Genomic DNA, 26,672 nt, shown 5'->3' on the forward strand with positions numbered 1-26,672 from the left:
GAAAAAAACAAAAGCAATCAAAAGTCTTTCCATTTCATGCCTCGTAGAAATCGAGATAAAACAGGCAAATTCTTACCCAACACCCCCACCACATCACTGAGTCACCCTTCTCTCTTCTTTGGTGACAGTGATCCAGAAGAACCTCCTGAGATATACGAAGATCCTATAGTAGAAGAAGAGTTAGAAAACGCTCCATCTGAAGCTATGGCTGACAATAGGGGAGAAGATGAGAGAATTGAAGGTGTCTTCCCCATCAGAGAGACCAATGGAGACATGAAAATGAAGAACATAAGCCCCTCCGCTTTACCTCACTTCCATGGACTGACTACTGAAGACCCTGATACCTTCCTGTTTGAGTTTGCCATCCTTTGTCGAACCTATGACTATACCGAAGATGAGCAAAAACTGAAACTCTTCCCCTCTACCCTTAAGGATGCAGCATTACGCTGGTTCATGGGCTTACCTGGGAACAGTATCACCACTTGGGCCCAGATGCAGGAAGCTTTCAATACCAAATACCGGGACTACTGTAGGTCCAAGGAAGCCAAGGGAGAAATCTTTCGGATGACCATGGGGAATGATGAGTCCTTAGAAGACTACGAGGAAAGGTTCCAACTTAGCTATAAACGGGCCAGGTGCACACTTGACCCTGAATCTCTCAAGTTGGTCCTGCTCCGAGGAGTCCCTGAAGACCTCTTAGATACCCTTCACATGCTAGCTGGAGGAGATATTTACCAACTACCTTATGAGGATATAAAGATTGTGTTTAGAAACCACTCTAGGGCAGCCCAGAAAAGAGGTAGAGGAAACCCCCTCTCAGCTAGTATTCCTTTCTCCAAACATGAGTTTGCAAATCAATTAGAGGACCTCAAGAGTGAGGTAAGGCAGACCATCGCCATGCAACTTGATACATTCCGAATCTAGCAGAAGAAAGAAGAAGCTGAGAGGTCTTTGGCTATCTTCTGCCCTAGGTGTACAAGGAAACACCCTAAGAACGAGTGCCCATTACATTCGGTTGAGGTATGTTTTGTTTGTGAGGAGGACCACCCCACAAACCAATGTCCAACCCTACCTGGGCTTAAAGCCATGTATCAAGGGATAGAAGCGCCCACTGAACCTCTCTATTTCCTCAACCAAAGGAGGCCACATGGACCTAGACCTTACCAACAGGGGATGCAAGGGACACCTCAAACTTATTATAGCCCCAACCAATCTGCTCCTATGCCTTCCTGGGGTCCCCCTGCTCATCTTTCCTGGTCTGTGCCTCCTCCATGGTCTTACCCACCTCAGTACCATACTCAGCCCACTACTCATTCGTTTCACTCACATGCCCAGCCACAGCCTCAGTGGAATGCACCTCAACCGGGGTGGAGGCCCCAATACAATACTCCTCCCGCCATTTTTCCTCCACTACCAACTCAACCACAACCATTACCTCCTGCTCCTCCAAGGCAGCCCCAAATGCCTGCTCAATCGAACCCGAACCCCAACAACCGACAGGCCCAACAGGTATATATTGGGAAACATCATGCCCTACCTATGCTGTGGAGATCCAGGAGATCAACCTGCGACCTGGAAAGACTCTTTCGGATCGCCAACCTCCTCCCCCAGAGGACGAGGAAGATAAATAGGAAAGTGAAGCAAAAGCCATTCCACCCTTTCCTGAGAGACTAACGGCCACCACACAACCCAACCCAGAGGAGGATGAGCTTCTAGGAGAACTCAAACAGTTGTGTGTGAGAATACCACTTCTCCAAGCCATCAAAGATGTATCGATATACAACAAACTGGTTAAGGAAAAGTGTTTTAGACACCCAGGCAGGCGAAGAAGAGACGCTTCAACCATCAATGTCATAGGACAACTGTCTGATCTTATGTTGGCGCAAGTCATCTGCCCAAAGTATTTGGATCCTGGGAGTCCTGTAGTTGATGTCCACATCAATGGCACCATCATACCACACACATTGATTGATCTGGGGGCTTCCATTAATGTGATGACCAGGGATACCATGCTCAAACTCAACCTTCAGGGTTCCTTAAGAAAGACCTCGACAGTTCTGCAACTAGCAGATCACTCCAACGTGACTCTCGAAGGGATTGTAGAAGATGTCTTGGTCTCTGTTGACTCTTGGTAGTACCCTGCAGATTTCTTGGTTCTGCAACCAAAGGCAAAGCTTACTGGATACCCCCTTATTTTGGGAAGGCCTTGGTTAGCCACTGCAGATGCTTATATAAGCTTCCGTGCAGGAAACATGACCATCAAAAATGGTCCTATGTCCAAGCAGCTAGTCCTGTACCCTCCTGCCCAACCCTTATTAGAGCATGACTTACCACTTTGGTTGGAGGCAGGAGAAGAGGATGAGGTGTACTTAGCACCTTTGTGCACCCTAGACACCACTAGGGGAGGCCCCCCAACCGAGGATGATTTGATTGAGACCTTGATCCAGAATCCACCTCCCAGTGCATTGTCCTTAGAGGAATTGGTGGGGGATGCCCAAGCCAGCACCTTAGTGGACCTTTGTGTGACCAACCCTGTCGCTCCCAGAGTAAAAAATGTGGAGTTCGGCCCCGAGAGAACATTAAAGATTAGCTCCTCCCTATCTCCTTCCCAGGAAAAGGAGCTGTGTATTCTGTTGGCCAGACATCTAGATGCTTTTGCTTGGAGCTATAAGGAGATGAAAGGAGTCCATCCTTCAGTCTGTACCCATCACATCTACATCAAAGAAGATTGTAAACCGGTTAGGCAACCCCAAAGGAGAAAGAATCCAGCCCTTAAGGACATCGTCAAGGAAGAATTGCAAAAACTGTTGGATGTCGGATTCATTTACCCCATCTCGGATAGCGAATGGGTGTCCCCTCTGGTGTTGGTTCCCAAGAAAAATGGGAAGTGGAGAATCTGTGTGTACTACCGAGAACTAAACAAAGCTACCAAGAAAGACCATTTTCCTCTACCCTTCATAGATCAAGTGTTGGATGGACTGGCAGGAAAGAAGTTTTTCTCTTTCCTAGATGGGTTTAGCGGGTATAACTAGATCCAAATCAGCCCGGAAGACCAAGATAAGACCACCTTCACTTGTCCTTGGGGTACCTTTGCTTACCGAGTTCTTCCCTTTGGACTATGCAATGCTCCTGCCACCTTCCAGAGAGCCGTCTTGAGCATCTTTTCTGAGCTGGTCCATGATTCGGTGGAAATCTATATGGATGACTTCACTCCTTATGGGTCCAACTTCCAGGAAGCATTGTCCAATCTGGGAAAATTCCTAACCAAGTGAATTGAGATGAACCTGTCCCTTAGTCCTGAAAAGTGTGAATTCTTGATGATTGAAGGGACCGTGCTAGGCCATACCATTTCTCGCCAAGGGTTAGAGGTGGATCCTAACAAAATTTCTCTCATCAAGAAGGTTCCACCTCCTCAGAAGGTAAGGGATGTTCGAAGTTTCTTAGGTTTAGCAGGGTATTATAGGAGATTCATTAAAGACTTCAGCAAGCTAGCCTCACCATTGTTTAGCCTCTTGGCAAAAGATGTTGAGTTTAATTGGACTGACGATTGTCAGAAGGCTCTGAATGAACTAAAGGATAAGTTGGTGTCTGCCCCAATCTTGAGAGGTCCAAATTGGGCCCTACCTTTCCATATCCACACTGATGCCTCGAACAAAGCCATAGGGGCAGCCTTAGGACAAGTTGAACAAAAACTTCCATACACCATATACTTTGTCAGCAAAAACTTATCCAAGGCGGAACTGAATTACACTGTAACTGAGAAAGAATTTCTGGCCGTGGTCCATGCACTGAACAAGTTCCGACATTATATCACTGGCTATCAAACATTTGTACATACTGATCATGCTGCAATTAGATATTTAATGAATAAACCATATGTGAATGCTCGTATTATTAGATGGTTACTTTTGTTGCAGTAGTTTGATTTGACTATCGTTGACAAACCAGGTAAAGAAAATGTTGTTGCTAAGTTTTTGTCTAGATTGGATTTACCTGCAGGTGAGGATGGAACAGTGGATGACCAGATGCCAGATGAACATCTGTTTGCTATCTCAGTACTCTCTCCATGGTTTGCTGATATAGCAAACTACCTGGTCTCAGCACAGTTCCCTCCGCACCTATCCTCAAGGGAGAAGAGCAGGATCGTAAGGAAGAGTGCCTCATTCACTTGGATCGGGGGCAACCTGTTCAAGCTTGGGCCCGATCAGATCTTAAGGCATTGTGTAAGGGAGGAGGAAGTCTTTGATATCCTCCTAACCTGTCATGACGGGCCTTGTGGAGGACATTTTGCAGCCAAAAGGACTACCTTCAAAATCCTACAGGCAGGCTACTATTGGCCCACGCTTCATCAAGATGTCAGAAGGTATATCAGCCAATGTGACCGATGCCAAAGGACGGGGAAACCGACTCCAAGGGACGAAATGCCTCTCCAACCTCAAGTGACTCTTGAGCCATTTGAGAAGTGGGGTATGGATTTTGTGGGTCCAATCAATCCTCCTTCAAGGCAAAGGTCTTACATCATTGTGTGCACAGACTACCTGACAAAGTGGGCAGAAACCAAGGCAATCAAAGCAGCGACAGAAGAAAAGGTGGCCGAGTTCTTAAGAGAAAACATCTTCTACAAATTTGGCTACCCAAGAGAGCTAGTCACCGATCAAGGAAGCCAGTTCACCTCCAACTTAGTTGAAGACCTACTCGCTCATCACAAAATCAAGCATAGGACTTCCACCCCCTATCATCCTCAAGCAAATGGGCAGGTGGAAGTCACCAATAGAGCATTGGAAGGGATCTTGGCTAAGGTGGTGAGCAGCAGTAGAAAAGATTGGGCAGATCGCCTGGTTGAGGCCACGTGGGCTTACAACACCACTTGGAAGACCACAACCGGCTTCACACCTTATGAGCTGGTCTATGGGAAGAGAGCTTTGCTGTCAATTGAGTTCGAATACAACACCTTGAGGATGGCAGCTCAGCTGGACCTGGATCTCAGCCATGCCCAACAAGAAAGGTTATTGCAGCTGAATGGATTGGACGAGCACCGAATGCAGGCCCTTCTTCACTCGGAAGTGGTTCAACTTCAGAGGAAGGTATGGCATGACCAACACCTCAATGACAAGCAATTTCAGCCGGGAGATTGGGCGCTGTTGTACGATTCCAGGCATAAGGATTTCAAGGGGAAGCTGAGAACCAGATGGCTGGGACCATATGCAGTGGAAAAATGTAATGAAAATGGGTCTGTTCTTATTCGGACCATTGATGAGGAGGCCATCCCCATGCTTGTCAATGGGCATCAACTAAAGATCTACAAGAAACCTCTTTCAAGGTAAGAATTCATCAAAACTGTGGAAAAATCAGTGCTAGTCATAGAGAAGGGTTCTGCCTCTGTTTTGGGCATACCCTGAACATCTCAAAAAGAAAAAAAAATAAAAATAAAGATGCTTGGGTGAAAACCTCTCTGACGCTCCCAAGGCAGATGGTAGGGGTGAAAACCTCATTGAGGTGTCCCTGCTGTCTTTCTGAAAATGTTTGAAAAAAGACCCTTGGGTGAAAACCTCTCTGAGGCGCTCAAGGAAGATGGTAAGGGTGAAAACCTCATGGAGGCACCCCTACTGTCTTTCAAAAAAAAAAAAAAAAAAGGAAGAAAAAAAAACAAACAAAGAAATAGGGAAAACAGGTTCAAGATTTGATAGTTCATGCAGGTTGCAGGTATTCCATGCAGGAAAAGAGGTCCCTCAACTCAAGGACAAGGGTCCCTACTATGCTACCAGGTGACCTCACCAGCACTCCCTCCAGAAACACTCATCTCTTCCAAGGTCTGGGCATGATTTGATCACAGTTTAGCCTTCTACAGGAAGCTACAGGACTTTCTACAGGAAGTTTTGTATTTCTACAGGAAACTTCCTGTAGAATCTTTGGATGGCCCAGGACCGACTGTGTGGGAAGATCTGAAGCCCGAGGTCTGACACGGAGGCATGCAAGCCAAAGTTTTTCTCCATCACCCACTGCTGTCGCCTCCTTCTACCACTCCTGTTGCCATGCAATGGAAATACCTGCACAGTCAAATCAAAACGTTGGATTCTCAGAGGAAGCAATTCTCAAATGGAATAAAGGATGCAGAGGCCCCATGCGCTACTTATCAAAGCCATCCAAGGACCCTGCGACCGTGACCGTGATGCCACCGTCTCCACCGTTTCAGCATGCACCCGAGGAGGAGAAACTGCTACAGGACATCCTACAGGAATCCCGTAGCAGTTCATCCAGCTAGAGCGTACACTATCAAGGCACCTGCAATGCATAGAGCGGGCACATGCACCATCTGCAGCCAGGTAATAAGTTTCGTAACCAGCAGCAGTCTGCAAGGAGGAAGCCCCGTGCTTGTGCCTGAAGCAGCAGCAAGCGGATCCATCACCCTCGTCCTGAAACCTGAGAATAACGTCGCGGCCGCACAGGTAAGTGCCTCACCCTTTTTTCGTCAAATTATATGAACAATACTCTAAAATGTTTGCAAGTATGGAAATGAATGGGTTGAGCCAGTCGGGTAGCCATTCAACTAGCCACCACGACCAGTCTGATGGTCTCGTCAGATTTGGAAAGTGTTGGTCGTGGCAAGCAAAACAGGAAATGGATATGTGGGAAGCATCCAGTCGGGGAGAAGCGGTGATCTAACAGAAATGGCGGTGGTATATATGCAGGGAATGATGCGGCGGTCAGGCAGACTTGCAGTGAAATGAATAGGTGACGTCGTCCAACGGTCCGGAAGGGACAGCTCACCCCCGCGCCACGAGTTCCGCAGGGATTCAAATCCACCGGCTAGATCGTCACTCCACTTATTCATCATCAACCGCTTTGCAGTCGAGTAAGCGTCCGGAATTCCCTGAAGCTTGTTACTCCGAGTCCTCGGCTTGTTCAAACGTCTGGTGGTTGCACAGAAGGCCAGAACCACTGACGCGCTCTCCAGAACCCGTGCGCGACTTCTACAGGAAGCTGCGCTACAGGAAACTCGCCGCTACAGAGGAAATCAATCTATTCACGTCAAAGGTGGCGAATTGGGAAAGGTAAGCCTGAACCTCTTCCTCCCATGCAATTGGTTTGAAGGGTGGCGAAGTCGACGTCCTAAAAAAAGTAAAACTATAGTCTGGGCATAAATTTGCAAACGTCGTCTTCCTTTTGCATGAGAATTGTCGTCGTAGTGTATGTGCGGGGTTTTCTAGAGGATTCGGTTCGTAATTGAGCCCCTCTCAAGGCTCACCTGTAGATAGCCGAGAATTCACGAGCTGTGTGCTTGACAGAGGCGTAATTCTGCGCTCTGTCTCAAGAAATCCGAAAGGCCCATCTTTTGATACGCACCAGCCACCGCCGGCTAACACAGCAAGCTTTCACCATGCTGGGTGGATTCATTAGGAAGGAACCGACAGACTCAAAGAAGCTATGGGAAAACCTTGAGGTGGTAGAACTGTTTTCTCGTGCACGATGGATGTCGTTCTGCGACAAGCTTCAAGGTTATGATGATGAGGTGGCAGAGGAGTTCCTGCGAGCTTTGAAGCCAAAATCAAAAATGCTGGCCGTCGTCAATTTCAGGGGTTTGAATCTCTGACTCACCCCACAGTTCATCAGCAGAGTCACTGATCTCCCAATGGGGGTACCGTGGGATAAGGAGGAGAGGAAACTAGGCCAGAAGGCTAAAAAGGAGTTCTTTCTGCCAGAGGAGCAATTCTCAGAGGATAAGAACGGGGTTCACAGATCTAGCCTACAGCCGCTTTGGAGTGAGGTCAGCCTCCAAATAATGAAATATATCACGTGCGAAGGATGATTCAACATCGTATATGGGTACCATTTCCGGCTGCTCACAGAACTGAGGCACCAAATGGACCTACCTTCAGAAAACAAGTTAAGTATTCCTTACTTCCTCCTGCAGTCCATGACTGAATGTTCCACCAAATTACGAGAGGGCACGCCAGACCAGGTAGCCCATCATGGGCTCATTAAGCTCCTCGTGGAGGATGCACTCCACACATACACCATCCCTCTCTCGTGGGAAGCTTTCCGAAATTTGACTAAGGATGGCGACATCAAAATGTTGACCGAGGAGCTCACTTCCTCCAGCAGCGAGGAGAAGGAGCCAATACACACAGAGAAGAAAGGGAAAGGCCTGAAAACCGCGACCAAAGCATCGAAGAAAGAACAAAAGGGGAAACAAGAGAAACACTAGGTTGCCGAAAAAGAGGATGACAAATCCACATTGACACCCAGGGAGAAAAGGTTACATAGTAGGGTGGAAAGGACTGAACAAGTCCACGTCAGTAAAGGCACCTTGAAAGCAGCCTCAGCAAGGTCAAAAGACAAAGCACCCTCAGCCAAACAGGCTAAAATGGTGCCACCTGTTTCTACAGGAAAACCAAAAACGGCTTCTACAGGAAGCCAGAAATCAGCCGCTACAGGACCTTCTACAGGAAGTCCTGAGGAAGGAAAACCAAAGGAGAAGATAGCCGAAATCCTTGCAAGGGAGGCAGCAGCCGTGCTGGCCACTCTTAGTAGCCCTTCCAAGCCGAAGGAAAAACGAAAGAGGGAGATCCCTCTGTATTTCAAAGCCAGGAGAAGTGTGAGAATCAAAACAGGCAGGCCCCAACTTCCATCCAGCAGCCCAATTACTATAGAAGACACCCCTACCCCACCAAGGGAGAGGTCCCCCTCAAAACTATCAGTCACTTATGAGCGGGGGAGCCCGAAGACAACTGCTTGGCAGGAGAGAATGGACAGGTTGGCTTCAAAAACCCCGCTACAGGATGCTGAGGCCGTTCTACAGGAAACATTGGCCTGGCTCAAGGAGATAGAGAGAATGGAGGGAGAGGCAGCCACATCACCACTTAGGGAAGACGGAGTAGAGCCACCGAGGGAGGAAGAGAAAGAGCATATTCCAGAACCTAGTCTCCAGCCAAGCTTGAGCACGTATTATAACTTTTTGGAGGCTGGAAAAATTATTCCACAGAAATTCACAGTGCCACTTTTCTTTGCGTTGGAAGAAGAGAGTGTGAGAACCCACACGTGGATGAAGATAGCTAAATCAAAATAAGTGGCAGATATAGGCCCCTTGGAGGAACAACTCAAGGAGGCATGAAGAGAGTTAGTTATGGCCAAACACGTGGCAAACTGCCAGTAGGTATTCCTACAGGAAGAGAACGAGAAACTTAAACTGCAGCTACAGGAACTGAAGAAAGAAAAGGGCACATCATCAGGGGACACTACAACAGAACCTCAAGGCAAAGAAGGACTGCAATTTGGTCTTGGGGAGCTAACCTCGCATCTACAGGAAAGGGAACTGCAAGCACAAATCGAGATACAAGCTCTCAAATAGCAGTTGTAGCAAAAAGAGGCACAACTGGACTGCATGGCCAGTTGGGCCATGGATGCTCTACAATGTAGACAACCGGCCAAATATTATGGCCTATACCTACGGGACCAGTGGCTGCAATTTCAAATCAATGCATTGGCACAGAGGGGTATCTCCCAAATCCAAGACGCCCAGCAATTCACAGAGTTATGCAATAGCAGTTCATCAGAGGACAAGGCCAAACTATCGGATTTCTATCTCCATAATTTGGCCCTTCCTAATGTGACTTCATGGGATCCCAACACAGTTGTAGGAGACATGCAGTTAATGACATTTGCCTCATGGTTGAACCATGAAGAAAAGAGAGTAGCAGAGGTCAAAGAGGTCATGAACTGAGAGTTACATGAGCCGCTGCTGATTAGAGCAAAGCCAGGGGATCCCACTGCATTGATATCGACCCACCAACACTTAGCCACCAACCCTCAAACTTTATTGAAATACATGGATCAGCAGGCTCAGGCTATAGCACATTTTGAGGATATGGAGCGACTATTAGGGGACAACTGTGTTCATGCTTGCACCCGCCGATGGAACACATTGTCCCACAGCCTCAAAATCAGAGAATATCACACTCCAACTCGAATGAGGGAAGCTCTAGCACGGGTGCCCCTCTACAAGAAGTCCATACAGAACCTCCAAGCCAGCTGGATTGGCCTCAAGCTAAACCCACCTTTGCTTTTAGGATTGATGGAAGTCAGCACAGAAAAAGACGAGCATAAGCAGTGGGAAGAGGTGGAAAGGAAGGCTGGGTTCCATGCCAGTGAGGAGGATACCACTTCAGAATCCTGGGATGTGAGAGTGGCGGTGAAAGCAATGAAGGACGAGGAGCTAGATTAGTTGCTCAGGGATGAGCAATCATTTTAGCTGGGGGGTGATGATGAGCCCCAAATTTGGTAACATTTTGGGCTCATTTGGCCTAACTACCCTTGCTCAATCCTTCATTTTTCATAACTTATGCATCATTTTTTAGTATGTTTATGTCATTTGTACGAATAAGGGCAGTCACTATTCCTAGGTGGCTAACACGTGCTCATTTCAGGTTTTTTGACACATGTTGGAGCAAAACCGAGCAGATAAGGGCTAGGAGATAGCCTAGATGGGGTTGAGGATTCGTAGGAGGGTTGTCCACGGCATTAAATGGCCTTCCTCGGGATCTTCACCCCCAACTCTGAGCTCCAACAGCCACCACAACCGGATCTAGAAGGCAGCCAAACGGATTTTGAGGAAGCAGCTGTTCACTCCCAGTTTGGTCAGCCAAGTCCCGTAGATTTAGGAGGCCAGCTTGGGGCCTCGTGATGTATAAATGATAAGGCTTTAGCTTTCAAAAAGGACTTTTGGAAAACTGTTGCACATTCTGCACTACGAGCTACTAGCTCTGTTTTTGCTCTTTTGTAGCCATCATTGGCAGACCTTTTGACTTATGATTATTATTTTTTAATGGGAAGCAGTCAGATTTGATCTCAGTTCTGAGTTTCTAAAGGAGCCATAGCTCTCGGGGTTGGGCCCAACCTGAGAGCCTAGGGCTTCCTTCTTTTGTATTGATATCTTTTCTTTCAGCAATATGGTTTTCTTTACATGCATTTGAAACGCAGTTTGTTGAGTTAGATTTCTTGGTGTGGTTAAGTAGGTCATTGTTAGAAGATAGAGTTGCTTCAGATGTTTAGAATAGAGTGAAGAGATTAGAATTGATAAAATTTCCAGAAAAGGGTTGCCTGCACTCTCATTTTCACCTCTTTCTAGGGGCTGGAATTGCAGACAGTGCTACCCACCAAAAACATTGGTTTGCGTACTCATGCAATCTCTGGTGCAATATTTTCGTTTGTAGAAGTTATCCATGCGCTCAGATCTCTTGGAATGTTTCTTTGCTTCAGTATCATGCATGATTCTCTTTAGAAATAACATTGTTGTTCATTGGTTTCATTAAACAGTTAGGATAGGTTAGTAATATTTTGATTATGTGCAGGACGTGGATGATTTGGTTCAGTTTCTATTGTGCAGTGCATCTCCATCATTCTCTCATCCTTCTCAGCTTCATCCAGGCCAACTGCTCTTCTCCAAATTAGACCCCTCATCTCACACTTACTCTACTACCCACGTCATCTTATATTTTTGGCCTTCCATTCCCTCTACCCTCTTTAAGACAAACTAGCTTTACACACCCTCTCATCACCTCATCTCTCTGTCACTAAGCCATTAAAAACCCCTCTCCTACCTCCCTATCCATCCATGCAGCCTCTTCCACTCACCCATCATCCAAAATCCAATCGTAGAACATCCTGTAGAAATTACTGAACATCCTGTAGAAATTCTGAAACATCCTGTAGAACCCCTGCAGACTTCCTGTAGAATCTCATAAACGCGGTCTCTTGGCAGCCAAACTTTGTAAAACTCTCTGGGAGGATGTTAGGGACTCCTTAGACCCTCTCTGAACCTTCCCGACCTCTTCCAAGCATTTCTCCTCCATGATCCGCCTCTGCACAGTAAGAAGCCAGTTACAAGCACATGCATGATAGTTCTAAATAACTTATTCAAAAATACAAAAAGATGTTTTCTTCAGGTAGAAGTAGTCTAGACACAAGCATCTCACCTTCATAGAAGTAATGGCATCTCTTTCAGTAATTTGCATTCCCATCTTTGCATCAGTAAGACTAGCTGGTAGAATTAGGGTTTGCTAGGGTTTGCGTTTCTTGTTGGCTTTTAGTTCCTTTCTACAAGTAGATTAGCTTCCTTTGAGTTAGCTTCCATCCATCAGTTAAAAAGCTTCTTCTAAGAGCTCATAGAGGTTGGCTTGAGCCCCTAGCGGACTTGTGCCAGCTGACCAAGTGACAGCTGCGGCAAGAGCTAGTACTTGTGCATACAGCACCGTCGCTTCCAAGTTTGTTACGAACTACCAGGTTGATAAAATTAAAGAAGGAAGCTCCAGGAGTTGTGGCATTATTGCTACAATACTGGAGCCCACCACCTGTCTGTTGTTCAGGCTCAGATTTGGCTGGAGAGGCATCTGGGGTTATTTAAGTGAGCAAAGTGTGGCAGCTGTGGTTGAGCGGGTGGTGAAGGAAATAAGGTGGGGCATTGTTGTATAGGGACCTCCACCCGTGGGGCAGTGTATTCCAGTGAGGTTGTGGTGGAGCATATGGTTGAAATGACTGGCTGGTTAGTTGGGAATGATACTGAGGTGCAAAGGACCAAGGAGGACCTGTAGACCAGGAAGGATGATCAGGGGGGGCCCAAGAGGGAATGGGTGTGGTCTGGTTGGGGTTGTAATATGCATGGGATGACCCTTGCATGCCATGGTGGTATGGCCTAGGCCCATGGGGTCTCCTTTGATTTATGTAGCAGAGCTGTTCAATCACCCCTTCAGCTCCTTGATATACAACCTTTAGTCCAAGTAGAGAAGGGAACTTGTCTGTGGAGTGGTTTTCTTCACAAGTTGAGTAGATTTCAATCGAATTCAATGGACATTCATTCCTAGGGTGCCTCTTGGTGCATCTAGGGCAGAAAAGGGCTAAGGCTCTCTCTGCTTCCTCCTGTTTTCTCTTAATGTGCATATTTCCCATGTGTAGGAAAAGGTTTTGTAACATCTCACTCTTGAAATCCTCCAGCATGTTTCCAATTTCACCCTTGATGGATGCATTTGAAGAGGATGGACTGACCATAGGTTGACTACCCCTACCATTTTTCCTAGTTTCCCTAGAATGGTTTCTAAAGATAGCCTTGATATCCTCATAGGGTAATTGGTAGATGTCCCCTCCTGCTAACAAGTTTAGGGTATCCATAAGATCTTCCCTTACTCCTCTAAGCATGACTAGCTTCAGCGACTCAAGGTCAAATGTGCACCTGGCCCTTTTGTAGCTTATTTGGAATCTTTCTTCATAATCCTCTACGGATTCATCATGCCCTAAGGTCATCCTAAAAATTTCCTCTTAGTGTCTTTAGACCTACAGTAGTCACGATACTTGTTTTTGAAGGCTTGCTACATCTGAGCCCAAGTTGTGATGATACCCCTAGGTAAACCCATGAACCAGCACAACGCTACATCCTTGAGACTAGATGGGAATAGTTTCAACTTATACTCATCATTGGTGTAGTCATAGGTTCAGAATATGATAAAAAACTGAAAGAATAAAGTGTCTAGATCTTTTGAGGTCAGGCCATGGAAATGAGGAAGGGAAGAGGGGCTTATATTCTTCATCTTAGTATCCCCATTGGTTTCCCTAATGGGCAAGGCACCCTCAACTCTTTCTCTATTTCCTCAGTCATTTCTATTTTCAGTCATTGGTTCAGTAGAAATGGGTTCTTATTCTTCTTCTTCCCTTGTAGGCTCTTCAAATATTTATGGTTTCTCACCTAAGGGTTCCTCCAATTCACATCCACCGAAGAAGAGGGAAGGTTGGCTGTTTGAAGCAGTGGGGGTATTTGGCAAAAAATTCCCTACATTATCCCTATTCCTATGAGGCATGAATTTTTTTGTTTTGTGATTTTTTCAAACTTTGAAAATGATTGCAGAATTGAATTGCAGATTGAATGAAAAATAACTAACTGAATGAAGATTAACTACTTGAGTGAAATCTTACTTGAAGAATGGAAAAGAACGCAAAGAATGTGAATGGAAAAGAAAGAAAACTAAATTACTCTTGTAGAAATGAAAATAATAGCATAATATTAGAAACAAGAAATGGAAGAAAGAAAGAAATAATCACATATTACTCAGACACCTCCCCAGCAACGATGCCAAAAAGTGATGAGAACCAGTATTGCAGCAAGAATGATGCAACTCCTAGGGTTACCAACTTCACTTTATGAACCTGTGGTTCATACAAACTTAGAGGTGGCAGTGCTGTATACACAAGTAAAACTGATGGTTCTGCCCTTTTGCCACTATTCAGCTAGCAAGAGACCACTAAGGTTTTTCAAGCCAACCTTCTGTGGATTTAGAAGAAGCTTGATTACTCATGAGGGAAAGAGAAAACTACTCTAAGGGAAAGCTTGTCTACTGCAATAAGGAAAAACACTGAAATCCAATGCTAAAACACACCATTTCCTAACTAACTACTAAGAGACTATGCTTCAACAAGAATGCTAAGTTAACATGTATGAAATTCTACTGTCCTAAGCATGTAAGTTCAAAACATCAAACATTACTACTATGCATGTAAATGACTAGAATAAATCTGTTTTTCTTTTTATTTTTTTTATGGAAGAGTGTGAAAGCTAATCTCTTTTGGCGATGTGGCAGGTGGCTTAGGAATGCTGGTGGATGGTTGCAGGTTTTTGGAGACCCTTAGGTGACCTTGTCTGGCTTCTTAGAGGCTTTTCCCTCAATTCGGCCTCAAAACAGGCCACTACAGAAAAACCTACAGGATGTCCTAAAAACCTATAGGATTCCCTATATTTCTACAGCATACATCCAAGAGAAAAATGATGGGTGATGAAGGGGATGGAAGGCTTAGGGAAGGTGGTTGGTGGATGGAACGAGGTGAGAAAATGCGTAGGATCACTCAGAACTTGAAACCAAGGTTGGGAGATGGTTGGATTTGCTCAACATGCTTAGAGGGGTTTCCTTGAAAAATGATAAAATTGGTGAGGGTCTTAGTGAAAGAAAGGAATCATCATGCATGGATGAAGTTGGAAGGAGGTTGCTGGCTATGATATATCTCTTCACTTCTAAAACACCTGCACTGCATCAAACATTGATATTTTCCCAAAAATAATGTAAAAAAGAAGAATTTCAATAAGATAGGAAAACAGAGGTTAGTGAGCTAGCTGTCTACTTCATGCATGAGGAAAATTTGCAGAATAAGATGGAATCATTGATGAGATCTACTGTAAGACTAAAAATGGAAGGAATGAGAACTAAATCCTACTCCTGCAAACTGATCAAATGCTGGCTTAAGTACTGAACACTCTAAATTCTATGAGAAAGTAGAATTTTGTCTTTTTGGGGTTGCATAGGAGTCCTTTCCTCAAATCATGATCCCTGAAGGAAGAAGTAAGGCCAAAACACCTATTGACAGCTTTTTGGTGTTCCTTTATCTCTTCTAAACTACTGCTGAGATAACGCAAAAATGGAAGCAAACTAATAAACAAACTAATCGAATCTACACTACTTGCAAAGAAATACTTGTAAATACAATTTAACCATGAATCTATGAAATCAATCTAAGCATACAGATACAAGAAGAGGAGCCTTTGCTGCTAGAGTTGGGCCCTAACCCAAGAGCTTCAGCCCTCTAAGTTAGGTCAGTACTGGATCAAGAAAAAGCTCATTCTCATTATCAAAACAGAAAATTACATAGCAATGTATTCCAGAAGTTTGGAGCTCAAAAATAGCTAGTGTTTTTACAACAAAAATTTAAATCCTAATGAGGCTCTAGGCCTCTTTATTTTTTCAAGTAAAGTCTCCAACGACTTCCTTAAATCTAGGGAGGCTCAGCTCCCAAACTCGAGATAAACTAACTCTTTGACTGTCATTTGCTCGATTGCCTTTTGATCTTCATGACTTGGATGCTTGTACTCCGAGCTAGTGTGATCGATGGAGGAATATTCAAATGAGGGAGGAGTAAATGATGAGGACTTACCTCCTACAATCTCTCTTCCTTGTCCCATTCAAGTTTCAACCCTTAATCTTGCCAAAATTCCTTGATTTTCTCTCACAAACCTGCATTCAATGCACATTAGTCCACTAGGAATAATATCTCACTTTGACTCATCTCATTAAACAAAATATAATCAAAACATATAATAAATTGTGAGAAGAGTTGATTTGACTAATCTAGGAGGTGAGTTAAGGTCCATATAGTTACCCAATGATGAGGCTCATCAATGTGTCTATCTCTCCCTCTCAATTAAGGGGGATATACCGATTCTAGTGAAGGAATGTAGCCATTCATATAAAAGGAATGTACCCAAGATCCCTCTTAATCAAGAACTTGACCAAGCTCCCTCTTGACTAGGGACTTGCTTCCAACAACTCTTTATGTAGAGATAATAGGACAACTAGCTACTTGAAGGGCTCCTCCTTTTGATGTCATGAACCTCTTTTCTTTATTCAAGAGACCTCATATTTTTAGGACTTCTTCGTAGGGAATTGACCATCTATCACTTTCATTCATGAATCATGTTATTCATGTCATCCTTTCTTTAATTTCAAAGTGATCCATTAGTCCATATCTATCCTTTCCTTCATACCTTTGCTACCTTCTTCGCATCATGTTTCCTTCAGGATCTTTCATCCTACCACATGAGTGTCAATTGTAGATGACATATACAACTCTTCCTTTGGTAGCTCTATATTAGCCCATCCATACATTTTTCAAAAATAGAAAATGAACATTAAATCAAGAATACCTTTGTGATGGTATTTCATCATGACATCTCCTTGTTTGCATCAACTTCCTACATATATATTGACACATCTCTAAAAATATATACAACATAAGGGTCTCTTTCTTTTTCAGAATTTATCAGGATCTTCATATATTTCCCATGGAGATATCATAGTCAAATATTCTATTCCTCGGATGTTGATTTCCTTCTCCATAGTTTCATTTTTCATGATCTCTTCCTTTCTTTATTCACACATTTCCTCCTAGGAACTCTGAATTCATAGTTCCTTCAACTTTGTTAACCACCTCATATTTCATATGAGGACATATTATGTTGATTTCAACTAGTTAATGTGTGAACCATGCCTTCATGCATCGTTTCATAGGAGGATATCATTTCTTTTGATCATGCTCATGAGGTAGAGCACCCATTCATGATATCTTCAACCATATGACATGACTGTATTTATCAAGTACAATAATACATACCTCATCTCTTTCTTTTAGTCATCTATACTTCCTTTAGCAGCTTCCTTCATCGAAATAACTTCAATTCCTTGACCTACTTCAATTATTTTGACATCATACCATCATCACTTGAATCCCATACATGTTGGAATTGCTAGCGAGACACTTGCTTCTTCCAAAAGGTGAACCTTCCAATGAAGATTCCAACGGAGGATCTTGATCATCGTTCTTGTGAAAATTCTCCTTTTGAATGATGTATATTGAGCTTTATACTATATGACTTTATTTTTCCCATAAGTAATACTTACTCTTCTAATGAGGTTACCAAGAGTTACATCCTTCTATAGGTGTCAACCATAAATTTCTATTTTAGCTATATTTCATGCTTCTTTATGATTATGTCACGAACTCTTTCTTTCAATCATATGCTTCTATGATGCCATCTCCTAACACAATGCATCATATCATGCTTATAATTATTCCTACCATGATATTTATAACAAAAACTTGAAAAGAACTAGGTGAGGAATACTATCTCAATCATAGTATAGATATTTTACTTCCTCCTTCTTGAATTTCTTCCTTTCATCTTCTTCCACTTCTTCAATGATATGGGCTTCTTCGCTTCCTCGTTTTTTGTTTTCATTATTGATATTTGGACAATATTTCTTGAAGTGCAAATATTCATGACAACGATAACATTGAACCTTTTAAATGTTCTTCTTTTTATGAGGACCAATCTTCCCAATCTTCCTTTTTCTTCTAACCATGGCAACAAATGCTTGAGCTTGCTCGGTTGATCCTACATTAATTTTTTCCTTTAGCCTTCTTCCTTTGACTTTTCACAGTGACCATAGCTCATTGAATGGAGTAGCTTCCTTCTTCCCATAGATGCCTGATGTGAAGTTTCCCCATTCCATCAGTAGTGCATTCAACACTCTAGTAGTCATTTCCTTGTTAGACATTATTTCTCCCAAATTTTGGATTTGGTCTCTTATTTCTAAAACCTTCATAAAGTATGAGGCTATTACTTATTATTTTGATATCTTCACCTTGTAGATATTGAGATTCTTCTTTCACTGATTCAATAATTAAACCCTTAACATGACCGATGACTTCATTTTCTATGAGGATCAAATATCTCCTCTTCTTCCATGTAAGAAAGTTTGACGACCCAACCAATTTGTTTCTCTCCTTGAAATATGAAGTCATTTTTACATATTCGAATATATCTATATATATATATATATATATATATATATATATATATATATATATATATATATATATATATATATATATATATATATATATATATATATATAAATACTTACTTGTCAAGTGAATATATTCCTAGATGATGAAACCTTCAACTTGGCGCCTTCTTGATTTTAATGATGATGTATATAATAGAATATGTCTTCTTAGTGAAGAAGTCTTTCTTCAAAAGTGATCCTTTTCTGAAAGGGAGATCACATTGAGTCCTTGATGATGATGACAATGTGTTTTCCAACTTTTATTCCTTCAAGAAAATTCTAGTTAAACTTGTTTCACAACCCCAAATTTCGACCCTTCTTCAGAATTTCGGCTTGATGTAGTAGTACTACAATTTCAGCCTTTTCTTTAATAACCCTAGTTCACATGTGTGGATATAATATGGACTAATTGGCCTCCTTTCTACTTTGCTTGACTTCATTTTTTGGTTTTCAAAGTAGACCTTTCTTGGCAAAGAACTTGATCCTTGATGGTGGCTGCAATTTGATACTAATTGCTACAGAATGATATCTTAATCCTTTGCACGTGTGGAGAATATAACCCAGAAAAATAGACCCAAAAGGGGTTTGATCTTCCTTCCTCATGATAATGATTATAGAATGTGTGAGTTTTCCAAAAACGCTTCAAGTGTGGAACCCTTCTTTGGATGAGCTAGGGCTTTTAGGTCATCTTTGATGCTCTTAATTATTCCCTTTAAATATGATGAGAGGGTTAGTCTTTCTTGATGATTGATGCTCTTGATATTTCCAAGATTATATATCTATACTTCGTCCCTAGAGTATCCTTCTTCGTGTTGCCCTTCCATGATGTAGTCACCTTAGCTCTGATACCATGTTGAGAAATCAAAGGGGCAACAAGTGTAGATGATTTCTCTTACTTTGATATCTTCTTGTGATGTATTTTTACTTTACTTGATTAACTTATTTTTTTCTTATTATTACTAGTTTTTTGTATCATCAAACAACTACTAAATCATAAAGAACAATGAGACACGAGGACACAATATATAGGCAATCAACCAGGGCCAAAACCTCCCCGATTGAGAGGAAAGCCCACTAGAATCCTTCTCTTCTTATAGAACTTCAATTGAATAATTCCAAGACCTATGATCCTTATTTCTTGAAGAGCTTTCCTTACACAGCTTCCAACAAAAAAATTTGACCTTTTAACAACTTCTCTAGTAACTTCAACCTAGAAGCTTCAACAAATTTGACCTAGCAACTTCACAACTTTGACCTTGATGCAGTTTTAGCAGAGGTTCGACCTAATAACTTCATAGCTTTGATGTAGAGGCAACTTCAAAGCTTCGACCTTGCAGCGTCACAACTTCTACCATGCAGCTTCATAGCTTCAACCTTGTAGTTTCACAGCTTCGATGCATCTTCAAAATTTTGTCTAGCTTAGAAACTGTAGAAACCATAATGAAAGAGAGAGAGAGAGAGAGAGAGAGAGAGAGAGAGAGAGAGAGAGAGAGAGAGAGAGAGAGAGGCCCAAAAACTTCTATCTTGATCTTCTTCTTCTTCTTCATGCTTTTCCAACTTCTTTCTTGAGGAGATCAAATTTTCTTGAGTGAGTGTGTAAATGAGGTTGAATTCCTTCTTATATATAGGCTCATGAGGGGTATGAATTGGTATCTTGAGGTCAACTTGTCTCTTCATGTAGGATGGCTTGAGATTTGTGCCATGATGATGTCTTGGAGGGTCTTTTGACTCTATTTTGTCTCAATATTTTTTTCTTTACAATATGTAACATGCCCAAATGGATCTTCAATACATGACAATTACTCAATTGACATTATAACAAACCTAAAAGCACTCAATGGGTACTTGATCTAAAAATATATTTCCCTTGAGCATGAAACGCATACCTCAAGAATACAAATAATAAATGTATTTGTCTCTTTTCATTAAATACATAAAATGACGATTACATATACGATTATGAAGACCAAACCTAGTTACATATTTCAAAAAGCCTCTATAGTTAAAAGTGCCACTACAAGCTGTCTCTTACTCATCCAATTCACTGCTCCTCTAAATAGGTTAAACATATACCCACTTGTAGATCTTCCCTGATCACAATATCCAACTCATTCTGCATCAATAAAGCCATGTATTTCCAAAAATCTATCGAACATTAGCCTTCCTTTATAGCACATACCCTAATCACTAGTGCTACGCAAATTCCTGAAAACCCACTTTACTATTGTCCAATGCTCCTTCCATAGTTTTGACATAAAAATGCTCAATATTCCCACTCCATGTGCAATGTCTAGTTTAGTATAGACCACTTCATACATTACGCTAGTAACTGTACTCACATATGGAACATGAGACATGTCCTCTTCGTCTTCTTGTATCTTGGGACACTATTCAATAGATACCTTTATACCTACAAGAAGAAGAACCTTCATTGGTTTGCTATCTTGCATGTTAAACCTCTACAATATTGTCTCAACATACTTCCTCTAGTTTAACTAGAGCCTCCTCTTTGCTCAATCTCATTTAATTTCCATGCCCAAAATACAGTTTGCAACACCCAGATCCTTCATGTTGAATTTAGAGGAAAATTGGGTCTTCAAGATCAAATAAATAACATAGTCACCAATTAATTAAAAGTACACATAGTGATATGATTTTCTCCTTTTGAAGCCATTTCCCCGTAAATACGTATTCAAATTTTTTATACCAAATCCTTGGTGACTGTTTTAACCCATACAAAGACTTGTTTAACCTGCACACTTGTTCTTTCTTACCCTTCACCACAAAGCCTTCAAGTTGCTTCATTTAAATCTCTCCTTCTAGATCCCCATGAAGAAATTTTGCCTTCACATCCGTCTGTTCTACCTCAAAAGAAAAAGCAACAACAATAGATAAAAGTAATCTAATAGAAGCTAACTTGGAAACAGGAGAAAAAATATCACCAAAATCAATTCTCGAGACCTAGGAATAATCTTTTGCTACCAACCGAGCTTTGTATTTCTCCACCTTGCCTTCTGCATTCATCTTGTTCTTAAACACCTATTTGATGCCAATGGGTTTCCTTCTAGTCGACAAATCCACTAGATCCCAAGCCTCATTTTTGTCTAAAGATGTGTAACACCCTCCTCCCACATCTACCCAAGTAAATACCCTATGGGAGTAAACATGTGATGAGAGGCTACTATGATGGGATTCAACCTCATATGTGACCTTAAGGAATTGGAATCAATGGAAACATCACACAGAGTCAACCAACATCAGCTTCAAGACCCACGTAAACCAATCCAACACTCCAGACAACTTGCCTTTGGGTCCTATTGAAGTTTTGACCATCTTAGGCCTCAGTCACTCTCATGCTATATGCATGATAGTGTCGAGAAACCCAAAGTGGCTCTCACAAACTTATGTTCCAGCGTCGAGGGATCCAATTTTCCATTTTTGTGCTAGTGACCCTAGTATTTAAGCCACATTTTCAGGCGTAGAGTCTAGGTCAACGCCCAAAATGGAGTGATAGCTTAAGATTAGTAAAAGAATAAGAAAACAATGATGCCAAAGAAATAAGTTGAAAAAGACCTTAATCAGACCCCTACTAGCTATGACAGGCATTTCGTCAAACATATCATCAACATGTATCCTATAGGTGTAAACAACAAAATTATGTGTAGGGATCTCATACTTATTTGAGAATCAATATGAACCATTTTTCCCTCATGTCATTTGCTACATTATGATCTATTAGGAAATAGATACATTATCCATTCATTTAGAAGTAAAAACATGCTCAGAGCCATATATAACTGTTGTCATAAAACATACATATAACTAGCATAATAGGGATATAAATATCATAAACATATCAGCCATAAAATCCACATATACATCAATACATTTACACATGAAAATCAGGGTAATGAATTTCTCATTAATGAATGAAATAAACCAACCGGAGATGGGACTACCACGTTCCACACGACCATAGATTGGCTAAGCCAAGTCTCTCTTTATCCAATCACCCCTGTACCATATTCCAAGCAAGAATGTGGGACTCATAGAACACACCAAAAAAACCAAACAAGCATAGATGCCACTGGAGTTCTCCACCTACATTGTGAGGAATTTGAGTGCCTCCTAGTCTCTTAGGCTTTACTCTAAACCACAATCTGATGTAGGGATGACTAGGCCCTACACTGAGACACATTCTCTAGGCTTTACCATAAATCCCATCCTGGGACTACTAGACCCAATGGAGAGAAACCCACCTCTTCACTTTATTGTATATCCCGCCATTCACCAACAATGAATCTTAGGCCCACTGAGCCACACATTTTGGCTTTACCAAAACCCACAATCTAGTTCAGGGGTTGCTAGGCCAGTGGCTTTACCGTGATCCACAGTTTGGTTTAGGGATGACTAGGCCATGTGTTTGTTAGTTCGGAGATCCACCCCACTCAGCTTTGATTCCATCTGACCATCCCACATTAACCGAATATGACAAACCCATCCATCAAAGCTATCAGGAAATGGAAAGGCTAGGCTGAAGAACATTGTCACACTTGGAAAAACCCATGCCATGATAGAAAAGAACCACATGAAATATGATGAGCCTCGTCATTGGGTAACTATATGGACCTTAATTCACCTCCTAGCTTAGTCAAACCAATTCTTCTAACAATTTATTATATGTTTTGATTATATTTTGTTTAATGAGATGAGTCGAAGTGAGATATTATGCCTAGTGGACTAATGTGCATTGAATGCAGGTTTGTGAGAGAAAATAAGGGATTTTGTCAAGATTAAAGGCCGAAACTCGAATGGGATAAGGAAGAGAGATTATAGGAGTTAAATCCTCCTCATTTACTCCTCCTTCATTCAAATATTCCTCCATCAATCATACTAGCTCAGAGTACAAGAAACCAAGTCATGAAGATCAATAGGCAGCCGAGCAAGTGATAGTCAAAGAGTTAGTTTACCTCGAGTTTGGAAGTCGAGCCTCCTTAGATTTAAGGAAGTCATTGGAGACTTAAGTTGCATAAATAAAGAGGCCTAGAGCCTCATTAGGATTCAAATTTTTTCTATAAAAACACTAGTTATTTCTGAGCTCCAAACTTGTGGAAGACATTGTTCTGTAATTTTTTGTTTTGATAATGAGAATGAGCTTTTTCTTGATCTAGTATTGAGTTAACTGAAAGGGCTAAAGCTCTTGGGTTAGGGCCCAACCCTAACAGAAAAGGCTCCTCTTCTTGTATCTGTATGCTTAGATTGATTTCATAGATTTATGGTTAAATTCTCTTTAGAAGTATTCCATTGCAAGTAGTGTAGATTCAATTAGTTTGTTTATTAGTTTGCTTCCATTTGTGCCTTACCTCAGAAGTAGTTTAGAATAGATAAAGGAACACTAAAAAGATTTCAATAGGTGTTTTGACCTCACTTATTCCTTCAGGGATCATGATTTGAGGAAAGGACTCCTATGTAGCCCCAAAAAGACAAAATTCTACTTTCTCATAGAATTTAGAGTGTTCTGTACTTAAGCCAGAATTTGATCAGTTTGCAAGAGTGGGATTTAGTTATCATTCCTTCAATTTTCAGTCTTATGGTAGATCTCATCAATAATTTCATCTTATTTTGCAAATTTTCCTCATGCATGAAGTATACAACTAGCTTACTAAACTTTGTTTTCCTAGCTTATTGAAATTCTTCTTGTTTACATGATTTTTGGGAAAATATCAATGTTTGATGGAGTGCAGCTGTTTCAGAAGTAAAGAGAGATCTCATAGCCAACAAAATTCTTCCAACTTCATCCATCCATGATCATTCCTTGCCTTCACTAAGACCCTCACCAATTTCATCATTTTACAATCTCCAAGCATGTTGAGTAAATCCAACCATCTTCTAACCTTGGTTTCGAGTTCTGAGTGATCCTAGGCATTTTCTCACCTCATTCCATCCACCAACCACCTTCCCTAAGCCTTACATCAACTTCAGCACCCATAATTTTTCTCTCGGCTGTATCCTTTAGAAATACCAAGAATCCTGTAGGTTTTCCTGTAGTGGTCTATTTTGAAGCCGAATTGAGGGAAAAGCCTCTAGGAAGCCAGACAAGGTCACCTAAGGGTCTCCCAAATCTTCCAAACATCCACCAGCATTCCTAAGCCACCTTGCACATCACCAAAAGAGATTATCTTTCACACTCTTCCATAAAAAAATTAAAAAGAAAAACAAATTTATTTTAGTCATTTACATGCACAGTAGTAATGTTTGATGTTTTGAACTTACATGCTTAGGGCAGTAGAATTTCATACATGTTAAGTGAGCATTCTTGTTGAAGCATAGTCTCTTAGTAGTTAGTTAGGAAATGGTGTGTTTTAGCATTGGATTTCAGTCTTTTTCCTTACTATAGTAGACAAGCTTTCTCTTAGAGTAGATTTCTCTTTCCCTCATCAATAATCAAGCTTCTTCTAAATCCATAGAAGGCTGACTTGAAAAACCCTAGTGGTCTCTTGCTAGATGAACATTGACAAAAGGGCAGAACCATCACTTTTACTTGTGTATACAACACTGTCACCTCCAAGTTTGTACGAACCCCAGGTTGATAAAGTAAAGCTGGTAGCCCCAGGAGTTATAGCATTCTTGCGGAAATACTAGTGCTCATCACTTTTTGGTGTCGTTGCTGAGGAGGTGTCTAAGTAATTTAGTTTTTGATATTTTGCTAATAGTTTCATTTCTACAAGAGTAATTTAGTTTTCTTTCTTTTCAATTTTGCATTCTTTGCTTCCCTTTCCATTCTGCAAGTAAGATTTCATTCAAGTAGTTATTCTTCATTCAATCAGTTAGTTTCCATTCAGTTTGCAATTTCAATTCTACAATCATTTTATGAGTTTGAAAAAATCACAAAACAAAACAAAAACATTTTTTTCATGCCTCATAGGAATAGGAATAGCTTAGGGAAATTTTTGCCAAATACCCCCACTGCTTCAAACAGACAACCTTCCCTCTTGTTTGGTGGTTGTGAATTAGAGGAACCCTTAGGTGAGCAACCAAAAATATTTGAAGAGCCTACAGGGGAAGAAGAAGAAGAAGAACCCATTCCTACTGAGTCAATGGCTTAAAACTTAAATGACAAAGGAAATATAGAAAGAGTTGAGGGTGCCTTCCCCACCAAGGAAACCAATGGGGATACTAAGATGAAGAATATAAGCACCTCTGCCCTTACTGATTTCCATGGCCTAACCTAAGAAGATCTAGACACTTTCTTATATGAGTTTGCTATCATATGCCGAACCTATGAGTACATCAATCATAAGCAGAAGTTGAAACTATTCCCATCCACTCTCAAGGATGCAGTGTTTGCTGGTTCATGGGTTTACCTGGGGACTACATCACAAATTGGGCTCAGATGTAGCAAGCCTTCAACAAGAAGTATCGAGACTGCTATAGGTCTAAAGACACTAAAGTGGAAATTTTTAGGATGACCTTAGGGCATGATGAATCCCTAGAGGATTATGAAGAAATATTCCAACTGAGCTACAAAAGGGCTTGGTGCACACTTGACCCTGAGCCACTGAAGCTAGTCTTGCTTAGAGGAGTAAGGGAAGATCTTCTGGATACCATAAACTTGTTAGCAAGAGGGGACATCTACCAGTTACCCTATGAGGATATCAAGATTGTCTTTAAAGACCATTCTAGGGCAGTTAGGAAAAAGGGTAGGGGTAGTCAACCTATGGTCAGTCCATTCTCTTCCAATGCATCCATCAAGGGTGAAATAGGAAACATGCTGGAGGATTTCAAGAGTGAGATGCTGCAAACCCTTGCCCTACAGATGGACACTATGCACATTAAGAGAAAATAGGTGGAAGCAGAGAGAGCCTTAGCCATTTTCTATGCTAGATGCACCAAGAGGCACCCTATGAATGAATGTCCATTGAATTCGATTGAAATATGCTCAATCTACAAAGAAAACCACTTCACAGATGAGTGCCCTTCTCTATTTGGACTAAAATTTGTATATAAAGGAGCTGAAGGGGTGAATGAACAACTCTGCTACACAAATAAAAGGAGACCCCATGGACCTAAACCATACCGTCTGGGCATGCAAGGGTCATCCCATGGATATTACAACCCCAGCCAGACCACATCCATTCCCTCTTGGGGGCCCCCTGCTCATCCTTCCTATTCTACACCTCCTCCTTAGTCCTTTTCACCTCAGTATCATTCCCAGCCAACCAACCAATCATTTCAACC

The sequence above is a fragment of the Pinus tabuliformis genome, chromosome 8, assembly GCF_031772625.1.
Source record: "Pinus tabuliformis cultivar Carrire ecotype Pingquan chromosome 8, CPIR1, whole genome shotgun sequence".
NCBI lineage: Eukaryota > Viridiplantae > Streptophyta > Pinopsida > Pinales > Pinaceae > Pinus > Pinus tabuliformis.